Source organism: Hydra vulgaris, chromosome 02, assembly GCF_038396675.1.
Source record: "Hydra vulgaris chromosome 02, alternate assembly HydraT2T_AEP".
Taxonomy (NCBI): domain Eukaryota; kingdom Metazoa; phylum Cnidaria; class Hydrozoa; order Anthoathecata; family Hydridae; genus Hydra; species Hydra vulgaris.
The window spans coordinates 21155749-21178090 of record NC_088921.1 but is presented as its reverse complement, the minus strand read 5'-3'; the positions used below and the strand labels follow the sequence as shown (position 1 = coordinate 21178090).

Sequence of the window (22342 nt, the reverse complement as noted above, 5' to 3'; positions counted from 1 at the left end):
CGTCTTTTATTTCTCTTATAATTTTTTTCTTTTGGTTATTCTTTTCCATATGAAAGAGAGCCTTGGAAGGTTTTTCGCCCTCCTCTGCAAGGGTTTGTTTAGTTCTTACGAACACGCCCCCGTCGCAGAGGAGTTCTTGAAGCTCCGATCTCAGATCCTCAAGCTTTTCCAAGTCTCTCATTTGTTTTTGGTTTTCCTCATCGATTTGTTTTTGTAAAGATTTCTGTTTTAGCTTTATTTCGCGCTTTTTGGATTTTGACGCCTCAATAGCAATCAATTTTATGCGGGATTTTGTGATGTCCCACCATTGATTGCTACTGGAGTAGCTATGTTTCTTAGTTTTTGCCAATTCAAAATCCTTTTTTAGTTTAGCTTTAAAGGCGCAATCGCTTAATAGACTAACATTTAGGTGCCAGTAGCCCGGGCCTCTCTCATTCACCTTCTCAAGTTTTAGAGTACAGCCGAAGGCTTTATGGTCACTTACTTTGTTTTCTATTAAAGCGCATTCGCAATTTCTTGAGATTGTCAAAGGTACATAAATTCTGTCTATCCTGCTTTTGAAAGTTTTGTCCTGTTTTTCATAGGTGAAATCACTTTTACTGGGGTTTACATATCTATAAATATCAACCAACTCGAACTTTTGGCAAAAAAAATTCAAGTTGGCTTTGCCTAAAGTATTGCTTTTATTATGCAGATCACCCCCTTCTCTGTCTAACAGAGGGTTTTCAACCATATTAAAATCTCCTGTAAGGATCATATATTCTGATCCGCGCGCATGTTTTCTTATTTGCTTAAAAAAGTTTTCTTTTTGTTGTGGGTCATTTGGCCCGTATATATTAATTACTCTTAGGTTACATTTTTTAAAAGTAAAATTGGCTGCAAGAATTCTCCCACAGTCGTCTTGTGTGACTTCGTTAAAAACAGTGCATTCTTTTGTTAGAATGGAGACACCTCGCTCTCTATGGTTTCCATTATTCCATAGGGAGCTCCCGTTAGTTTGGTGTTTCCATTCATTTATCCAATTGGTGTTATTTTCTTCGGTACTATGCGTTTCTTGCAAGCATATTACGTCATAGTCCGAATATTTAAGAAATTGAAATATTTTGTTTCTTTTGGTCTCAGTTTGGAGACCATTTGCATTTAAGGTCAGAATTCTTACATCCATTTATAATCAAAATTAAAAAGTGAAAGAAAGGTAGAAATTAGTTTAAAAATGCGCGCATTTGTTCAAAATATATAGTTAAATGACAGATAAATATAAAAAATATATTACCGTTATTATGTTCAGTCTTTTGTTGATCTTTTGATGTTCTTGTTTTTTTGATTGTTCGACGCAGTTTTTCTTTTTTTCTGTAATTTAATATCTTGCTGGTCGTCTTCCATTTGGGAATCTTCGTTTTCTTCTTCCGCCATGTTCTTCATTTCACTGTCTGTATGTATTTCGATAGTATGGTTTTCATTGGTAATGGGGTTTACTTTCGTTAAATCATTTTCTATTTGGTTCGAGGTTTCATTTATTGGATTTAGTAGAGGTTGTTCAATGGTGGTTTTTGCGGTTTCCTTAGTTGGTTCGGTTGTATCAAGTATTGGCTGTTCAATTATAGGTATCAGTTGTTCGGATGTATTAACCATAGGTTGAATAGAACTTTGGCTTTCGGAGGTTGTTGGTGGAGCTTGCGGATTATCTTTTGGTGTAGGGTTTACATTTTCTTGAAGGGGTATTTCGGCAGACTTAGGTTGTACAGGTGGTGATGACGGTTGACCGTTGTGCTTTGTTCTGATAGGATATCCCATTACGTTCATGCTGACCGGCGTCGGGCAAGGCATGTTTTCCATAACCGCCACGAGAATACCTGTATAGTATTCCGTTCCGCTAACAGGTGTTTTTCTCATGACAGGTTTTGTGTAAACATGCCTGCCGTAGCCCAACTGTTCAAGAACGATGCCAATCTTTAGATTTTTATGCTCAATCGGTAGGCCGAACACAGAAACGTGAGTGACTTCGCTCGGCTCCCGATCGGGGTTTGATTGTTGGAAAATATGATGAAGGCCGCACACATTGAGTCCCCTCTCTAACAAAAGATTTTTCGCAGTGTCCGTCTTCATCACAATCTCCAGAAGGGTGTTTCCACGGATTAGTTGAACTCCTTCGAGTTCACGTGCCAAGTTAACAGCTTCAAGAGCAATAATGATTTGGTCAATATCAATACGCTTTCGCAGTCTAGCAATTAAGGTTTTCGGGAGGTTCTTCTTGTAAGCGCATTGGGTGGTTACGTTAGCGTAGGTTTTTTTGATAATTTTGGGTAGGGCTTCCGCGTCCCTTAATTCTTGGTTCCTCTTTCGGTCCGATTCGTTTTCGGATTCGTCGTCTGTGCTGTAGGGTGATAGAATTGATAAGATTTCATCGCCGTTTCCATTTGCTGTTTTCTTCATTCTTTCGATAAGACAATCAGCGGTACTTTTGATGTTTGAGACCATTTCTTTAAAATAGCCAAAAATCACAAAACTCCTAAATAAACCAATAAAAAAATAACTTTATCCACTTTTAAAATCGCTGTCTCGGCTAAAATCACGAACAGATACTACACTTGATCTTAGCCATTAGGCCGAGAAGCGATAACTGAACACTGCAGACATAGTCGGACTGACGCCGTCTTCAACAATGTACTTGTGGTTTGAATTAGAACGTCTAATCATTTTCGTCGTCGTCATCATCAGCAGCATCATCAGCAGCAGCAGCTGAGACCATTAGCGATGTTAGACACTCTGAAAGTGAAGATATTTTCTTTTTTCCAATCTGGGCCGCGCTCAGCAGTAGTGCAAAGCCGAGGCAACCCGTGGTCAGGGCAAGGTAAACCTATGATCCCATGACCTAATGCCAAAAATCAGATTAATATATGAGCCGGACTGTGCCGGCGTACCAGATATTAAACTGATAAGAACAGATACTTTTTTTTTTTTTTTTTTTTTTTTTTTTCTATACAACTAGGTATACCTGAAGCTGATATCAGGCTTACACAGGGTCCTAGAAGATAGGTTTATTTTTTGTTTGTTTGGAAATGTTATTATTTTTAATTGCCTAATTAAAAGTATTTAATATTGCTACAAAGCCGAAGCTAGGAAGCACTAATATTAAAGTTATGTATATATTTTTAAGGTAAGTAAAAGTATTTGTTTGGTTTTTTAGTATTTTTTTTTAATTTTTGTTTTAGTTTTTTTAAATTTTTCTTTGTAATTCTAAATGTTTTTTTATTTTTAATTTTTTATTTTTGAGACATTTTTCTAATACCACTCGTCTCGGTTATTTATGAAATTTTTCTGTTGCTGATTTTGTAGAAGCTTAGCCTCCTTTATTGCCTTTCGTCTAGCTATTTTTTCTTCTTCGTACAATTTCCGTTTTGCTTGTTTTTCTTCCTCATACTCTTGTCTTCGTTCCATTTTTTGTTTTTCATACTCAGCTCTTCTATACCGAACATAAATTTTTAGATCTTCTTCGCTGCAATCATTTTTGTTAAAGCCGTGAAAATAATTTGCGTTGTAGCACCATATATCTTGGTAACTCATGGTTTCAAATTCTTTTGGTAATTGAACACCAGATACATCGATTTCTTTTCTTTCGTGTCTATTATCATAGTAATGGTTTTCTATCGCTTGTTCATTATTTAATTCTTCGGATGGTATGTTAACGATTTGCTCTGTTTCTTCTTCTATGGTAGTTTTTGGTATGATTTGTTTATGTGTGGTGGTTTCGGTATTTATTGATAGTTTGACTTTCTTGGTACTTGTTGGTGTGCATACTTCTTCTGTTTCATTTGTTACTTTAGGAATATCATTTATTACTTTTTCTGTGCACTCTTGTGTCTTACACTTTAAAACTAAACACTCTACGGGTGATTCACTAATACTTTGTACTATAACCATATCTACGGGTTGCTCCTCTACTTCTTTAATTGTCTCTGTACTTGGTTTTGCTTGTTCATTTATTTCTTCGATAGGTTTCTCTTCCCTTGGGACACTTCCTGCTTCCTCCTGTCCAGTATAGATTGCTCTCACATTGTACCCTTTCAGTTTTATTTGCTTTGGTATTGGCTGCTCAAGATTGTCCATAACAGCCACTATTATCCCTGAATAATATGGCGTCTTATTTTTAGGCGTATGTCTAAACACCGGTCTAGTATGTATGTGTTTTCCATAGCCTAACTCTTCTAACGCTTTCCCGACGGGAAAGAACTTCTTTTCAAGTGGAAGGCCTATCACGGACACAGCCACTCGCTTACTAATATTCCTAGTAGGAGTGGAATTATAAAAACGGTGGTGTTGACCATTTATAGTAAGTCCCTTCTCTTGAAGGAAATGTTTTGCCTTTTCCGTTCTCATTACAATTTCCATCATAGTCCCGTTTCGTATTATTTGAAAACCTTCCAGCTCTTTATCAAGTCCAACATCTTCAATTGCTGTAAGAATGTCGTCTTGAGTTATATTTTTCTCGATGTTACTAAGCAGTGTGTTTTTTAAGCTAGTAAATATTTATATTAGATCCGGAAGCTTCCTGGAATTGACTAGTGTTTTGAAAGCTTCAATTACTGAATTCGAGCTACTCATGAACATTGTGGTATCATCAGCGTATTGCATAAGTTTTAGTTTGAATTTTGTACCAGGCAGTGGAATACCATGTATTTTTTGTTTGTTTCTTAATCGAATCGCTAATGGTTCGACAGCCATGCAGTACAGCATTATGGTTATTGGATCTCCCTGCCTGACACCTTTATTGATTGGGAATGGTTTACTTGGTTCAACCCGTTGTTATATATTAACGATTGGTTATTTTTTAGCGTTTGTTTTATTGCATTTGTGAATTTTTGTCCTAAATTATATTTTTCTAAAACTTGTATTAGAAAGTTTGATCCAACTTTATCAAAAGCTTTTTCTTGATCTATTGTAAGAATAAAGCTTTTGATGTTTTTATCATTTGTGTATTGAATAAGGTCTCTGACCAGAAATATGTTAGAGAATATATTCCGGCCAGGAACGGAGCATGTTTGTGAGGTGCCAAGAATAGTGTTCAGAACTTTTGATAATCTTATGGCTAAGGCTTTGGTGATAATTTTGTAATCACTACATAGCAAAGATATTGGACGCCAGTTCTTTAAATCTGATAGATCTCCACCTTTTGGTAAGAGGCATATTAGAGCTGATCTTTGTGACCAGGAAAGTCCATCACTTGTTTCGAAAATATTTTTGTTTGCAAGTTGAGTGAATTCTTCCCCATAGATGTCCCAGTACTCTTGGTACAACTCTACAGGAAGTCCATCTATACCGGGGGTTTTTCCTTTTTTTAGAGATAATGCTGCATTTAGAAGCTCTTCTTTGCTGAAGTCGATGTTCAGATAAGCGTTTTGCTCTTTAGTTAAGGGGTTGTTAATGCATGACAGGAAAGATTTTTGTTTTTTTATGCAGAGTTCTTGTTTTTTTAAATAGGGTTTTATAGTATTTTCTTGTTAACTTAAGAATATTTTCAGTATCCGTGTATAGAGTGGGGCATCATTTTTGATTTCTGTAATTGTTTTTTTAATTTGATTGTTTCTTTCCAAATGAAATAGAATTCTAGACGGTTTTTCATTATCTTCAATTATTGTTTGCTTTGTTCTTATAAATATACCATCGTGAAAAGAGAGCTCTTTCAGTTCAGTTTTAAGTTGTTTAATTTTTTCTTTGTTTGGGTTTAGGTTTTGTTTTTCAGACTCAATCATTCTTTCAAGGTAAAATTTTTTTCGATATTTTTCTTTTTGTTTTATGGATGAGATGCCAATTGCTACGGATTTAATTTGATGTTTCACTATGTCCCACCATTGGTTACTATTCTCATATAGATGTTTTTCTTCTTTAAATTTTTCAAAATCAAGTTTAAGGTTCTCCTTAAACTGGCTATCTGTTAGTAAAGTTGTGTTTAGATGCCAGTAACCTGGACCTTTTTCATTATATGTTTCCGCAGGGTATTGGCAAAGCAAAGCTCGATGGTCACTTAGTTTCGGGTCAATAATACTAATTTTTATTTGTGTTTTCTTGTTTACTGAACTATAGATTCGATCAATACGACTCCTATAGGACTTATCTTTCTTTTCAAATGTGTATTCTTTTTTTATAGGGTTCGTTTTACGAAATAGATCTATTAAGTTGTGGTTTTCAGTAAAATTGTTTAAATTAACTTTCCCTAGGGTATTGTTTTTATTTAGCTGGTCTCCTCCATCTCTATCAAGGAATGGGTTTTCGACCATGTTAAAGTCTCCAACGAGAAAAAGAAAGTTAGAGTTTCGGACATGTTTATTTAATGAGCCGAAAGAAGTCTTTTTCCTGAGGCTCGTTAGGTCAGTAAATATTTATTATCCTTATATACAGTTTATTAAGTTTGACGTTAGCTGCTAGGATCCTTCCATTTTTGTCACGAGAGATTTCACTAAAAGGGCTTTCATGTTTACTAGGATAACCACGTTCCTTTGCATTTCCGTTGTTCCATATTGCAGAACCTCCACTTTTAGCTTTCCATTCCTTTGTCCAAAGGTTTTGTTTTTCTATGGTGCAGTGAGTTTCTTGCATACATATCAGGTCGCAGTCTACATTTAGGAAAAAATTTATAACATTGTGTCTCTTACAATCATTATTTAAACCGTTTACATTAAAAGAGATAATTTTGGTCCATGACTAAAACCTAAATTTTTTTTTATTTTTTTTATTTTGTTTTTTATGGATTTTTTATTTTTATTGGCTTTTAAAAGTTTTATATTTTTATTTGTATAAATATATATATATATATTTTTTTAAATTTTATATTTCCATATCATTTAGTTTATTATTATTATTTATTTGATATTGGGTACTAATCATGTGTTCATATTTTGGGTTTGTTTCGGGACATTTTCTTTCCGAATTAATATTAGAGTCTATATTGGATTTTTTCTTTAACATTTTTGAGTCAAGCTGAGTTGTTTTTCTTTTAATTATATTGGGCATCTACGCAAGTTTCATCTTGTTCCATATCTTCATTTTGGTTAATTTCTGGACGGGGTGTGTCTACTTCTTCCATTTTCTTATTTTCATTAATTTCAAGATTAAGCTTTTTGCTTTGTATCACATCCATGCTTTGAGTAAGATTGTTATCGTATTTAGGCATTTTATATTCAAAGTTTAGATTTGTTTTTTCAGGTTGGAGGTTTTCCCAGACTCCTTTGTGTTTATATAATTTTCTTTTTCTTTTTCGTTTATTGTTATACACTCAGTGGTTTCATTTTGGGAGGTTAGTTGGTTTTTGATCTCCGTCCCAGTTAATTTAGGTTCATCTTTATTATTAACATTATAAGTGCTATTTGTGGGATTATTTTTCATAGCAGGGTTGTTTTCCTGTCCAGTATATATGATTCTAACTTTATATCCCTCTATTTCAATAATTTTGGGTATGGGTTTTTCGATTTTATCCATAACCGCTGTTAAAATACCCGTGTCATATTGAGTTTTTGTTCTTTTGGAATGTCTTTCATTACGGATCGGGAGTAGATATGTTTCCCGTGGCCTAACTTTTCCAAAGCTTCCCCAACAATAAATCCTTTATATTCTAGAGGTAGACCCAACACAGACACAGTAACACGCTCGCTCGGATGTCTGGTAGGGGTTGAATTAGTAAAGCGATGGTGGAAACCTTTAATATCCAGTCCCTTTTCTAGCAGTTTGTTTTTTGTTTTGTCATTTTTTAAGGTTAATTCAATAATTGAATCATTCCTTATTAGCTGAACTCCATCAATATCCTTATCTAATTCGTTTTCCTCTAAAGCTATAAGCACATCTTCGATGTTTAACTGGTGTTGTAGTTCACTAAGTAAAGTCTTATTTAATTGCCTAAGATGTTGTTTTGGTTGTGTTGGTTTTATAACTTGGGCATATGAACGCGTCATACTCCCGATTGCGTTAAAATCCATATTTTCTTGCGCAGGTTTTAACATTTTTGGTGTTATAATTATATAAAGTCACTAGCGTATAAAAACACTAGAGGCTAGTAGTAAAAAAAAAACTAGTTTGATTTATAACAAATTAATGTGAAAAACTATACTAAACTATACTATAAGCCAATAAGCCTTAGAAATTATAAATACTCATAGGTATTTATATAAAGAACGCTGTCTCCTCTAAAACCGGTACCCGATCTTACCATTAGGCCGAGAAGCGATAACTGAACACTGCAGACATAGTCGGACTGACGCCGTCTTCAACAATGTACTTGTGGTTTGAATTAGAACGTCTAATCATTTTCGTCGTCGTCATCATCAGCAGCATCATCAGCAGCAGCAGCTGAGACCATTAGCGATGTTAGACACTCTGAAAGTGAAGATATTTTCTTTTTTCCAATCTGGGCCGCGCTCAGCAGTAGTGCAAAGCCGAGGCAACCCGTGGTCAGGGCAAGGTAAACCTATGATCCCATGACCTAATGCCAAAAATCAGATTAATATATGAGCCGGACTGTGCCGGCGTACCAGATATTAAACTGATAAGAACAGATACTACACTTGATCTTAGCCATTAGGCCGAGAAGCGATAACTGAACACTGCAGACATAGTCGGACTGACGCCGTCTTCAACAATGTACTTGTGGTTTGAATTAGAACGTCTAATCATTTTCGTCGTCGTCATCATCAGCAGCATCATCAGCAGCAGCAGCTGAGACCATTAGCGATGTTAGACACTCTGAAAGTGAAGATATTTTCTTTTTTCCAATCTGGGCCGCGCTCAGCAGTAGTGCAAAGCCGAGGCAACCCGTGGTCAGGGCAAGGTAAACCTATGATCCCATGACCTAATGCCAAAAATCAGATTAATATATGAGCCGGACTGTGCCGGCGTACCAGATATTAAACTGATAAGAACAGATACTTTTTTTTTTTTTTTTTTTTTTTTTTATCTACTTTCTAGTCCAAGGCACTGGAAGGCAGTTTAATTTTATATTTTTTGTTTATTTATATAATTTTGTGGTTTTATGTTTTTGTTTTATAGTTTTGTATTTTTATTTTTGTTTTAATGTTTTATATTTTTATTGGGTCATCAAGGGTTTAAAAAGTAACTCTTGGATGTGACTTATTATTTCTTGTAACAGTTTCTTTTTATTATTATTAAATATATTTTTAATTTATTTGGTACTTTAAATGAATTTAGAATTTTTTGCTTTGAATATAGTTGTTTCTGTAGGGATATATTTTGTTATTCTTGTAGTTTTTACTTTTTTTGTTTTTTTATTTGGTTTATTTGTTTTCTTTGACGTCTATCCTCTTGCTTTAATTCATGGTCTTTAATAAATGTAAAAAATTCTTTTTTTCGTTGGTCCCATTCTGCTATTTTATGAGCAACATACTTTTTTGTTTCTTCAAGTGGACAGTCCTCTTCGTTATAGTTTTTGAATTCTTTTTTGTTATATGAATACATCTCGCCTGAATCCATATTTTTAAAACTAACTGGCGTTATTATTCCTTTTCTTTTTTGTTCGTTTTCAAGTGCTTTATAGTTACGGAGTTCTGACACGTATTGGTCCCATTCAGCTTTTTTATAATCCTTAAGTTTTTGTAGGTCTTCTTCGCTACAGTTATATCTGTCAAAGTTTTTAAATAAACTCCAGTTACGTTCTACCATTTCTAAATGGTTCATACCGTCAAGCTCATCAGGTATATTTATTTCTCCATCTTCAGTTTCAGTTGTTAGTATATTTTCGTTTTTACTACATTCACTTAATTTACTCTCAACATTTTCAGTATCTTGAGTTACTTCATCGTTTTGGATTGCAATCGTTTCTGGTTCTGTGTTGTCTTTGGTCGGAATTGATGTTTCTTTGTTAGGAATTGATTCTTTAGTTGATTCTTTCTCTTGTTCGAGTTTTTCTATTTTTTCGCTTGATGATAGTTTTTGAGTTTTGTTCAGATTATTATCCGGTAGTTGTTGCCCAGTATATATTGTTCTAACATTATACCCCCTTATACTTAGATTTCTAGGTATTGGTTTTAACAGGTTATCAATAATAACCACTAAAATACCAGAGAAATATGGTGTTCCATTCTTTGGTGTTGTTTTGAACACGGGTCTGGTGTGAATGTGCTTACCATATCCTAATTCCTCCAGCGCCATTCCTACTGGAAACGCCTTTTTTTCTAGCGGAAGACCGATAACGGACACCGCGACACGTTTACTTATGTTTCGGGTCGGTGTTGAGTTATAAAAGCGGTGTATTACACCGTTGACACAGAGACCCTTTTCTTGGAGCAATGATTTGGCTTTGCCAGTTTTCATGACCAGTTCGATCATTGTTCCGCTACGGATTATTTGAAAACCTTCTAGGTCTTTATCTAAACCAGCATCTTCAAGAGCCGATAGAACATCGAGCTCTGTAATGTTCTTAGTAATATGACTCAAAAGAGTCCTACTAAGAATGCTGTATCTATTAGGTTGATTTTTAATTGAAGATGAAATTGCTTGAGAATAGCTTTTATTGATGGCGCTAATGCTTATGTTACCAGTATCATTTTCTATTGCAGTTGTAATCATATTAGTAATACACTATGTGTATCATATAGTAAACAAACTCTCGGTCACACAATACCACTCAAAATAAACACTCTCACTCCTCCCAACCTTCTACAAACTAAAGTTGCCTTACAGACAACCCGTTGTAGGGGCAGGGTAAACTCTCAAATACTATAAGAGGCACGTAGACCTCACCAAAAGTAATCAGCTGCTCAATTATACACCTAATGTCTAAGAATCAAGAACAGATACTACACTTGATCTTAGCCATTAGGCCGAGAAGCGATAACTGAACACTGCAGACATAGTCGGACTGACGCCGTCTTCAACAATGTACTTGTGGTTTGAATTAGAACGTCTAATCATTTTCGTCGTCGTCATCATCAGCAGCATCATCAGCAGCAGCAGCTGAGACCATTAGCGATGTTAGACACTCTGAAAGTGAAGATATTTTCTTTTTTCCAATCTGGGCCGCGCTCAGCAGTAGTGCAAAGCCGAGGCAACCCGTGGTCAGGGCAAGGTAAACCTATGATCCCATGACCTAATGCCAAAAATCAGATTAATATATGAGCCGGACTGTGCCGGCGTACCAGATATTAAACTGATAAGAACAGATACTTTTTTTTTTTTTTTTTTTTTTTTTTTTTTTTTTTTTTAACATAATTACATATATTTCATTAATAAATATTTACAACAGGGGACAATATACAATGAGGGGGGGAGACTTTTTTAAATATTATTTATTTTTCCTTTGCTTTTCTAAGACAGTATTTTGCTTCTGTTTTTTCTTTTTTATTTTTATTTAAAACTATTGTGGCTATAGGAAACAAAACGAAAATCGAAAAGTCGAAAAACGAAAAAAAATCAAAATTAAACCACAACAGGTTTTTTAAAGAAATTTTAAAGAATAAAATATTTCCGAGTTTAAAATATATATGCCTGGCTATTACCCCAGGCTGTTATAAAAAATACACACATCCATCATTGCCACCGGGCTTTGCAGGACATGTTCGTGATTTTTCCGTGAGGTTTAAAATATATTGTGCTGGCCATTAAGCCTCGCATTTATAAAATATACGCATGTCCGTCGCACCCACAGGGGCTGCTGGGGACATGCTTTTTCGTAACAAAAAAAAAATAAATATACTTATTTAAAACATGGTTGAAAACCCTTTTTCTATAACAAGAAATTTAAATTTCCGTTATTATTTTCACTGATGGCACCGTTTATTGAAAACATTTCGTGGAATTTTTCCACATTATTTTCTCTTAGGTGTTTGTTGTACATTGTTTTCCATATAGCTTTAATTTCGGCTTTTATACCCTCTACAATTCTTGCAGAGGGTATAACTTTGTTCTCTTTAACCTTCATGTTTCTTGCCCACCATAACCGTGAAGTTATTACGTGGGCAAGAGTGGTTGCAATTTTTGCGGTGTTGTCTTTCTTTGGCAAATGTTCCGTATTTGTTTGAAAGACAGCCCGAACAATGTTAAAATTTTCTTGAGGTATTAGTTTTTCATAGGTGTTTTTGAAAGCCTTCCACACTGATCGAGCTTTCTTGCAGTGGATAAAAGGGTGAAGTGTGTTTTCGAGTGATCCGCATGTTTTACAGTTTGCGTTACCGCGCCCTCTGTTTTTCCTCCAACTCTGTAATTTTTCCAGAGTTGGGAGTGAGTTCGTTAGTGCTCTCCAGAGGGTGTTTTTATTAGGGCCACTGGCATAGGACACGAAACTTCTTTCCCATATTTTTTTCCATGGAAGAGCTTTTTGAAGTTTTGTATCCCATGCAGTTTGGATTTTCAGCAAGTTTGGGTTTTCATTTGCTTTAGCGAGATGCGCGCGAAAATTTTTGGCGCTTTTACATTTAATTTCAAAGATTTGCTCGTTCGCTTTAATTGTTTCAATCACGTCTTTATAGTAAAAAGGAATTTCGCCTATTGCTTTTGGGAAGTTGTTACTCGTGAGGAACAACCATTGTGGGCATTTGATTCGCGCGTGTTTCGCCAGATGATGCGCCAGATAGTATTTTTGGATGAAACAAGACTCGTGGCAGTTTTCTTGTTCTTTAATTTTGAATAAGTGTTTTGTTCGCAGGGCTAGGCATTGCATTTTAGTGTCAAGGATGCCTAGTCCTCCTTTATCAATTGGTAAATTTAAAATGTCGCTTTTGATGGGTTGCGCGTATTCGCTTTGCCAAAGGTACGCTGATATTTCTTTTTTAATCCTTTTGGCGGTGGTTTCATTAATTGGGAAGCCGTTGGCCACGAACCATACCTTGGAGAGTGCAAGAGTGTTTACAAAAACACCCTTGCATCTTAAAGATATGTTCCGGTATCTAAAGCTTTTGATTTTCTTTTTAAAGCTCTCAACGGCTTTCTGCCAATTAATGCTTGCGGTAAAAGCAAGGTCAGTGTGGAAGGTTATTCCTAATACTTTGATACCTGATGCGTTGCACCAGGTTATGTTAAATAGCTTTTGATTTAACACTCTGGCCATGTTTTCATAGTGTATGTAATTGAATCCGCCTAACGCCAGAGCCTTGGTCTTGTTTTTATTAATATTTGATCCCGAGGCTTCCTCGAAGTCATCTAGCGTTTTAAAAACGCATTCGGTGGACTTCGGGTTCCTCAGGAAAATAGTGGTGTCATCAGCGTATTGCATTACTTTTAGTTTATTTTTTGTTCCCGGCAGAGGAATGCCGTCCACATCAGGATTGTTTCTGATGTCTAGGGCCAGCGATTCCACTGCCAGGCAGTATAGCATGAGGGAGATGGGATCGCCTTGGCGAACTCCTCTGCTGATACTGAAGGGCTTACTCAAATAGCCGTTGTTTATTATAATTGAATGGGAGTTTTTCATGGTTTGCGTTATTGCTGTTATAAAATTTTTTCCCAGGTTAAATTTTTCCAAAGTTTTAAAAAGAAAATTTCTATCAATTTTGTCAAATGCTTTTTCCTGGTCGATTGTAATCAGTACACTATCTATGTTCTTTTCGTTAGTGTACTGTATTAGGTCTCTGACCAGGAAAAGATTGGAGAAGATATTTCTTTCCGGTACCGAGCACGTTTGAGACGGTCCGAGAATTTTATCAAGTACCTTTGACAACCTCAAGGCGAGGGCTTTAGTGATTATTTTGTAATCCGCGCACAGCAGGGATATTGGTCTCCAGTTTTGCAGCGCCGTCAGATCACCTTCTTTTGGAAGGAGACTAATCAGCGCCGTTCTCTGCGACCACGACAGCTCGTTATTTACATCGAAGACATTACCGTTCATGAGATCGGTAAGTTCTTCTCCGTAAATATCCCAGCATTCTTGATAGAACTCTGCCGGGAGGCCGTCTATCCCTGGTGTTTTGCCTTTGTTTAGGGACATGGCAGCGTTGTAAAGCTCCTCGCTGCTAAAGGGAATGTTTAAAAAAGCATTTTGGTCGTTCGTAAGGGATGTTTTAATGTTTGGCAAAAATGTACTTTGCTTTTCTTTATTGAGAGGTTTTGTTTTGTAAAGGTTTTTATAAAATTTTCTAATTGTTTTTAGTATTTTGACGGTGTCCGTGTGAACGGTGTCACCGTCTTTTATTTCTCTTATAATCTTTTTTTTTTGGTTGTTTTTTTCCATTTGGAAAAGAGCCTTGGAAGGTTTTTCGCCTTCCTCTGCGAGAGTTTGTTTCGTCCTCACGAACACGCCCCCGTCGCAAAGGAGTTCTTGAAGCTCAGATTTTAGGTCTTCAAGTGTTTCCAAGTCTCTCTCCTGTTTTTGATTTTCCTCGTCAATTTTTTGTCGCAAATTTATTTGTTTAATTTTTAGTTGGCGCTTTTTCGCTTTTGACGCTTCTATAGCAATCGACTTTATGCGGGACTTTGTGATGTCCCACCATTGATTGCTATTAGAGTAATATAATTTTTTTGTTTTTTCTTTTTCAAAATCTTTTTTTAATTTTTCTTTGAAAACGCGGTCGCTTGAGAGACTAACATTCAAGTGCCAGTAGCCCGGGCCTCTCTCTTTTATTTTTTCAAGTTTAAGAGTGCAGCCGAAGGCTTTGTGGTCACTGATTTTGTTTTCTATAATCGCGCATTCGCTGTCACTTGAGATTGTCAAAGGTACATAAATTCTGTCAATTCTACTTTTAAAACTTTGATCTAATTTTTCGTATGTAAATTCAATTTTATTTGGGTTAATTTTCCTGTATATATCAACCAAATCGAATTTTTCGCAAAAAAAATTCAATTTGGCTTTACCTAGAGTGTTGTTTTTATTAAATAGGTCACCCCTTCCCTGTCTAGTTGTGGGTTTTCAACCATGTTGAAGTCTCCCGTTAGGATCATATAATCGGATCCACGCGCGTGTTTTCCAATTTGTTTAAAAAAATTTTCCTTTTGTTGCGGATCATTGGGTCCGTATAAATTAATTATTCTGATTACAAAATTTTTCAGTTTTAAATTTGTAGCAAGAATTCTCCCGTTTTCATCTTGTGTAATTTCGTTAAAAATAATTTCTTTTTTGGTTAAAATGGCCACACCGCGCTCTTTTTGGATCCCATTATTCCAAAGAGAACTTCCTTGAGTTTGGTGTTTCCATTCATTCGACCATTTCAAATGATTTTGTTCGGAACTATGCGTTTCTTGTAAGCATATTACGTCATAGTCCGAATTATTTAGAAATCGAAAAATTTTGTTTCTTTTGGTCTCAGTTTGGAGACCATTTACATTTAGCGTGAGAATTCTTACGTACATTTTTTTTTAAAACAGCAAAAAAGACATTTAAATTCAAATTTGAAGTTAAAAAAGTTTTCAAAAGACATGAATTAGGTTTTCAAACGCGCGCATATCAATAAAGTAAAGAAAAAAATAGTAAATAACAAAAAAATAAATTACCCTGATCCCAAGGTACCATCTTTTTCTTTATTAACTCGCTTCGTTTGTTCCTCGTTTTCGGCTGTTTTATGTGTTTTTCGCTTTTTGTTTTGAGTTTTGTTTTTCTTTGTTATGAAGGGTGTATCGTTTAAAACCGTGGAGTCGTCAGAGTCATGGGTGCTCTGCATATCGTCGGGGTCTTCGTTTGTTTGGTTAGTTTCTTCGGGTTTGTTCTTTGGTTCTTGTGGGTTTATATGGAGTGTACTTGTTGATGGGGTTGGTGGCGTTGGTTCAACATTATTTGGAGGAGCTGTTGTTTGGGGAATTTCCATTAGGGTTTCGACTTGTGGTGGTGGTGGAGACGGTGCTGCAGTGTTTTTCTTGGCTTCCGTCAAAGTAGAAGGTGTTTCGGGATGTTGCGCCTTTGGTGTTTCCTTTCGTTGTTCTTTTCTTTCTTGTCCGTTATGGAGCAGTCTTATCTTGTACCCCATAACTTCCAAGCTGGTGGGCATTGGTTTCGGCATGTTCTCCATGACTGCCACGAGAATTCCGGTGAAGTAAAGTTTTCCCTTCAGCGTCGTTCTCATGACAGGTTTGGTCAAAACATGCCGTCCATAGCCCAACTGTTCGAAAATATTCCCGACTTTGAGTTCTTTACTCTCAATTGGGAGTCCGAACACAGAAACATGCATTAGTGTGCTCGGTTCCCTTTCGGGGTTAGACTTTTGGAACAAGTAATGAGTACCGCCAATAGTGAGTCCCTTCTCAAGTAGGAAGTTTCTCGCTTGGTCGGTTTTCATCACAATTTCCATAACTCTGTTGTTACGGATAAACTGGAAACCTTCAAGATGGTCATCCAGGTTTGCTTCCTCTAATGCCGCTAACACATCGTAGGAAGATATTCGTTTTCCGATTACGGTAAGAAGGGTTCTCGATAATTGCTTTTTAAAGGTGTTACTAATACTTTGGGTAGTTACGCTTGCGTACGATTTTTTCGGATTTTCGGGTAGGGCTTCCGCGTCCCTTATTTTTCGGTGGTCCTGCTGGTCCGCATCATCTTCATCCTCATCGGTGCTGTAGCTCGGCTCGAATTCGTCGTGAAACGGTAGAACGCCAGTTTGCACTACTTCCATTTTCTCTAATAAATTTTTGACTTGTTCCGGTGACGTCATCATCCAGTAAAAACAATCAAAAACTAATTTCTATATTAAAAAAAACAACCAAATCACTATATTCACTTTAGAAATCGCTGCCTCGGCCAAAATCAAGAACAGATACTACACTTGATCTTAGCCATTAGGCCGAGAAGCGATAACTGAACACTGCAGACATAGTCGGACTGACGCCGTCTTCACGATAACTGAACACTGCAGACATAGTCGGACTGACGCCGTCTTCAACAATGTACTTGTGGTTTGAATTAGAACGTCTAATCATTTTCGTCGTCGTCATCATCAGCAGCATCATCAGCAGCAGCAGCTGAGACCATTAGCGATGTTAGACACTCTGAAAGTGAAGATATTTTCTTTTTTCCAATCTGGGCCGCGCTCAGCAGTAGTGCAAAGCCGAGGCAACCCGTGGTCAGGGCAAGGTAAACCTATGATCCCATGACCTAATGCCAAAAATCAGATTAATATATGAGCCGGACTGTGCCGGCGTACCAGATATTAAACTGATAAGAACAGATACTTTTTTTTTTTTTTTTTTTTTTTTTTTTTTTTTTTTTTTTTTTGGTTTTTATTTTTAATTTTTTAACTTATATTTAATTTTTATTTTTGGTGATCAAAACATAAACGAAAAGCGGAAATGCGAGGAAATCGAAAAAACGAGAAGTTGAGATCACATCTTATTGCTTTATAGATTAAAAACTAACTTGTCAGAGTTTGCCTGACTTATTGCATTGTTAAGGGAGTATTTTTTATGGAAGTTTTTTATGTCATTCAATCTTTGATGTTTTTTATATTTTACATCCCATATGTACTTTAGTTCTCGTTTTATATTTTCAACTATGGTTTTTGGTTTTATGGTTTTATTTTCTTTTATTTTCATATTTCGTGCTCTCCATAGCTCCGTAGTAGTGATATTTGTGATGGTCGTTATTATTTTTGCCTTTATGTTGTTCCAATTAAATTCGTCGATATCAGTGAATAGAACGGTATGGACTATATTAAATGGTTGCGTTGGTTGCAATGTTTTGTATACTACTTTTAGTTTGCTCCACACTGTCCTCGCTATCTTACAGGATGTAAAGGGATGCAGCGTTGTTTCTGGTAGACCACAAGTCCTACAGAGTGAACTACCTCGTCCTCTATTCTTCCTCCATAGCCGTAGTTTTTCCATTGTTGGAAGACTATTTTGTAACATTCTCCACTGAGTATTTTGACTTGGGCCTTGGGCATACGAGTTAAAAGATCTTAGCCATATGGTTCTCCAAGGCAGTTGTTTTTGCAATTTATCTTCCCAATATGTTTGTACTTTTTTTATGTAAGTATTATTTTCATTATTTAAGAGTGTCTTATATATGTTGCGCGACGATTTTTTTATTAGTAGGAATAGGTGTTCATTTTTTTTTAGGACATCTACAATATCACGATAATAGAAGGGAGGACTGTTTAATGTTTTAGGATAATTATTTAGTGTTAAAAATTTCCATTGTTTATAACTTTGGTTTGCAAGTTTTAGTAGCGAGGTGGCAAGTAAGTATTTTTGGAGGTAAAGGCTTTCATGAGGGTTTTCGACATGTTGCATCTGTAGAAGATGTTTTATCCTGAGTGAGATACTTTGTTTAGCTGGATCAATTAGTCCTAAACCTCCATTTATAGTTGGAAGGTAAAGAATGTCGCGCTTGATGGGCTCGGCATATTCACTTTGCCACAAGTAGATCGAGATTTCTTTTTTTATTTTATTTTCAAAGATTTTATTTAGTGGGAAAACGTTAGCTAAGTACCATATCTTCGAAAGTGCCAGGGTATTTAAAAAAATTCCTTTGCATCTCAGTGATACGTTTCTGTATTTAAAGATTCTAGTGTTTTTTTTTAATTTTTCTATAGTTTCTTTCCAATTTATTGTTGCTGAATAAGCAAGGTCAGTATTAAATGTTATGCCTAGTATTCTTAAGCCGGTATGATTGACCCAGTTTATACCATGATCTTTATAAAATCCTTTATTTATGTAGTTTTTATATGCCAGATGGTCAAAGCCTCCAAGTGCCAGAGCTTTTGATTTTGCCTTGTTTATGTTTGACCCAGTGGCAAGTTCAAAGTTTGCTATTTCTTTAAAAATTTCATCGATGGATGAGATATTTTGTGCAGTGATCATTGTGTCATCTGCATATTGCAAAATTTTGAGAGGAATATTATTTCCAGGTATTTTAATTCCATCGATATTTTGATTCTCTTTTATTGATAGAGACAGGGTCTCTGCCGCAATACAGTAAAGCATAAGTGATATAGGGTCACCTTGCCTTACTCCTCTATTAACTTTGAAAGGTTTGCTTAGGTGCCCATTGTTTATAATAAGGGATTGTGTATTTTTGAGCGTTTGTTTTAAGGCTCTTGTAAACATACAACCAAAATTAAAACGCTCAATTACTTTAAAAAGAAATTTTCGATCAAGTTTATCAAATGCCTTCTCTTGGTCAATTGATATAATAAAACTTTTTCTACTCTTCTGATTGGTATACTCTATTAGATCCCTAGCTAGGAAGATATTTGAAAAGATTGTACGATTAGGAACAGAGCAGGTTTGCGATGGTTCTAGTATTTTCTCAAGAACCTTTGATAGCCGAATTGCAAGGGCCTTAGTGATGATCTTGTAATCAGCACATAACAAGGAAATTGGTCTCCAGTTCTTAAGTTGTTTTAGATCTCCCTCTTTTGGGAGTAGACTTATTATGGCTGTTCTCTGTGACCATGACAATTCGGCTTTTTCGTTAAAGAGGTTTTTATTTACAATATGGGTAAATTCGGTTCCAATTATATTCCAGAAGCTTTGATAAAACTCTACCGGAATACCATCGATACCTGGTGTTTTTGACTTTGCAAGAGAATTAGCTGCATTAAGCAGTTCTTCTTTAGTCAGGTATGTATTTAAGAAGGCATTTTCGTAATTTTTAAGGGGATTTTTTATATTATTCAGGAGGTTGATTTGTTTTGCTTCGTCAAGGTTATTTTCTTTATATAAGGTTTTGTAGTACTTTCTAATGACTTTATTAATACAAGCAGTTTCTTTGTATAAGGTGTTGTTTTCATTAATTTCCTCGATTGTTTTTTTTTTCTGATTAGTTTTTTCCAATGAAAAAAGCGCCTTTGATGGGGTTTCACCTTCCTCAACAACTTGCTGTTTGGTTCTTATAAACACTCCACGATTAATACTAAGCATGTTTATTTCATTTTTTATGGATTTTATCTTTTCGATATCTTTTATTTCATTTTTATATTCGGTTTTAAGTTTTTTTTCTAGTTGTTTTTGATACTCTTTTTTGGTTTTGTTAATTTCTGTGGACCTAGTGATTGCATTTTCTTTAATTTGGTACTTAAAAATTTCCCACCATTGGTTTAAGTTTTCGTAAGAGTGTTTTGTTTTCACGAATCTCTCAAATTCATTTACTACATTTTTTATAAATATTTCATCCTCTAAGAGGGTTACATTCAAGTGCCAGTATCCGAGTCCTTTTTTATTTGGTTTTTTAGTCATTTGATAGAGGCAGAAGGCTTTGTGGTCGCTCAAGTAGGTTTCAATGATTGCATATTTGTAGATAGTCCTATCATTTGTTTGGCTATATATCCTGTCTATCCTACTTTTGACGGATCCATCAGTTTTTGCATAAGTAAAATCAGTTCCTTTAGGGTTTAGTTTTCTATAGTAGTCTATTAAATTGTATTTTTCTATAATTGCTCTAAGGTTTATGGATCCAAGTGTGTTATTTTTATTGTAGAGGTCGCCTCCAAATCTGTCTAGAGTTGGGTTTTCGACCATGTTGAAGTCTCCTACAAGAAACAGGCTGTCCGATACTTTGACATGTTTTTCGATAGATTGAAAAAAATTTTCTTTATCTGAAGGGCTATTTGGACCGTATATGTTGATTATTCTAATAATGGTGTTATCTATATTGATGTTCGTTGATAGTATTCTTCCATTTTTATCATGCTTTACTTGATCGAAATTGATTATATTTTTTGTGAGTATTGCAACACCGCGTTCTTTGTTTGTACCATTATTCCACAGAGACGAACCACCTGTGATATTGCTCCATTCCAATGCCCATTTAGGCATGTTTTCTTGGGTACAATGCGTTTCCTGTATGCATATAACATCGCTGTCGGTATTTTTTAGACAATTCATTATTTTCACACGTTTAGAATTGTCATTTAGACCATTTACATTGAGTGTGTAGATATTTAAAGCCATTTTTAACTAAAGTGTTTTTATTTTTTTGTTTAGTTTTTGTTTTTATTTTTATTATATTTTTGAATTTTATATTTTTGTTTGGTTTTATGTTTTATATTTTTATTTTTATTTTTAGTTTTTTTGTTTTTCACTAAATTTTTCAAGATTTAGTGATTCCTTATTGGATCGTTTAGATTCAGTGTATTTGTTTTTCTCAGTGTTATTTTTTCTCTTTTTATTGTTATCATTAGTACCTACTTCCTGCAATGAGTTCGTGTCTGCATCTATTGCTTCTGATGGATTCTCTTCACCCATAAATTCGTTCTCATATAGTATACTTTGTTTTACTTCTTGTTCTTGATGAATATACACTTCATTTTCAATATCCTGTTCCATAGTTTGTGTTTCAATTATATTAGTTGAATTGACCTTAATTTCATTTGTTTGAAAGTGGACGTCAGTTTCAGTGGCTGCAACATCTAGATCTTTTTCGATCCTAGTTACTTCAAAATTAGTACTTAGGATTTCATTAGTTGAATTTTCTTTATTTGTATTATCTTTTTTTTTATATTCACTTTCTTCAAATGAATTCTTTTTTTTTTGTGGTATATACCCTTCTTGACCGCTGTGGATTATTTTAACTTTATACCCTTTTAAGGTTATGTGGGTTGGTATTGGCTTAGGCATATTTTCCAATACTACAAGTAGAATACCAGAGTAATATTCAATTTTGTTTTTTTGAGTTTTTTTCATTAGAGGTCTTGTGGATATGTGTTTACCATATCCAAAGTTTTCTAATTCTTCGCCTGCACCAATCTCTACACACTCAAGTGGAAGACCGAAGATCGAGACCGTTCTTCTTTGGGTTGTTGGCGTTCTAGGTGTTCGGTTTGGTTTTGAATTAAAAAGGCGATAGTGTTCCCCTTTAATGTTTAACCCCTTTTCAAGAAGAGTATTTTTCGACTTGTCATCCTTCATGACAATTTCTACCATCTTTCCTCCTCTAATAACTTGAAGACCAAAAAGGTCAACATCTAAGTCTTGCTCTTCCAGAGCAGCAAGTATATCTTCTACATTGGCTGTAGTATTTAATGAGCAAAGTAAGGTATTTTTTAATGGTTTTAAATTAACATTACTTTCTCCTGTAGCTACTTGGGCGTAGCTTTTAGATGCAGAAGTTTGTTCCCTGCGTATTTCCAATATGTTATTATTTATAATATTTTCCATATCAAGAGTGGATTTTTTTAAATCTATTATCACTTACAACTAATAATGACGTCGAGTTAACCTATTACTTATTAGGAGTAAGCAACCCGTGGATAGGGCACCGTAACTATACAAAACTATATTAAGCTATACTAGTACTATATATAAGGCCAATAGACCTTTTATTATAGTCGCTGTCTCAAACTAACACCAGAGGATCTTAGCCATTAGGCCGAGAAGCGATAACTGAACACTGCAGACATAGTCGGACTGACGCCGTCTTCAACAATGTACTTGTCGTTTGAATTAGAACGTCTAATCATTTTCGTCGTCGTCATCATCAGCAGCA

General features: G+C 35.3%; 1 non-coding gene and 7 pseudogenes across 1 annotated transcript; all 8 read right to left on the bottom strand.

The window, feature by feature from the left end:
• Window positions 1–2451: 2451 nt before the first annotated feature.
• On the bottom strand, window positions 2452–2618 carry LOC136077522 (U2 spliceosomal RNA; annotated as a pseudogene).
• A 174-nt stretch (window positions 2619–2792) lies between these two features.
• Window positions 2793–2993, bottom strand: LOC136077292 (U2 spliceosomal RNA; annotated as a pseudogene).
• A 5397-nt stretch (window positions 2994–8390) lies between these two features.
• Window positions 8391–8582, bottom strand: LOC136077412 (U2 spliceosomal RNA). The gene has a single exon (XR_010637055.1). It is a non-coding gene; the product is annotated as a U2 spliceosomal RNA (small nuclear RNA).
• Window positions 8583–8756: 174 nt separating this feature from the next.
• On the bottom strand, window positions 8757–8973 carry LOC136077323 (U2 spliceosomal RNA; annotated as a pseudogene).
• Window positions 8974–10667: 1694 nt separating this feature from the next.
• On the bottom strand, window positions 10668–10835 carry LOC136077545 (U2 spliceosomal RNA; annotated as a pseudogene).
• Window positions 10836–11009: 174 nt separating this feature from the next.
• LOC136077333 (U2 spliceosomal RNA) lies at window positions 11010–11212 on the bottom strand (annotated as a pseudogene).
• Window positions 11213–16542: 5330 nt separating this feature from the next.
• Window positions 16543–16712, bottom strand: LOC136077452 (U2 spliceosomal RNA; annotated as a pseudogene).
• Window positions 16713–16931: 219 nt separating this feature from the next.
• On the bottom strand, window positions 16932–17104 carry LOC136077391 (U2 spliceosomal RNA; annotated as a pseudogene).
• Between the last annotated feature and the right edge of the window lie 5238 nt (window positions 17105–22342).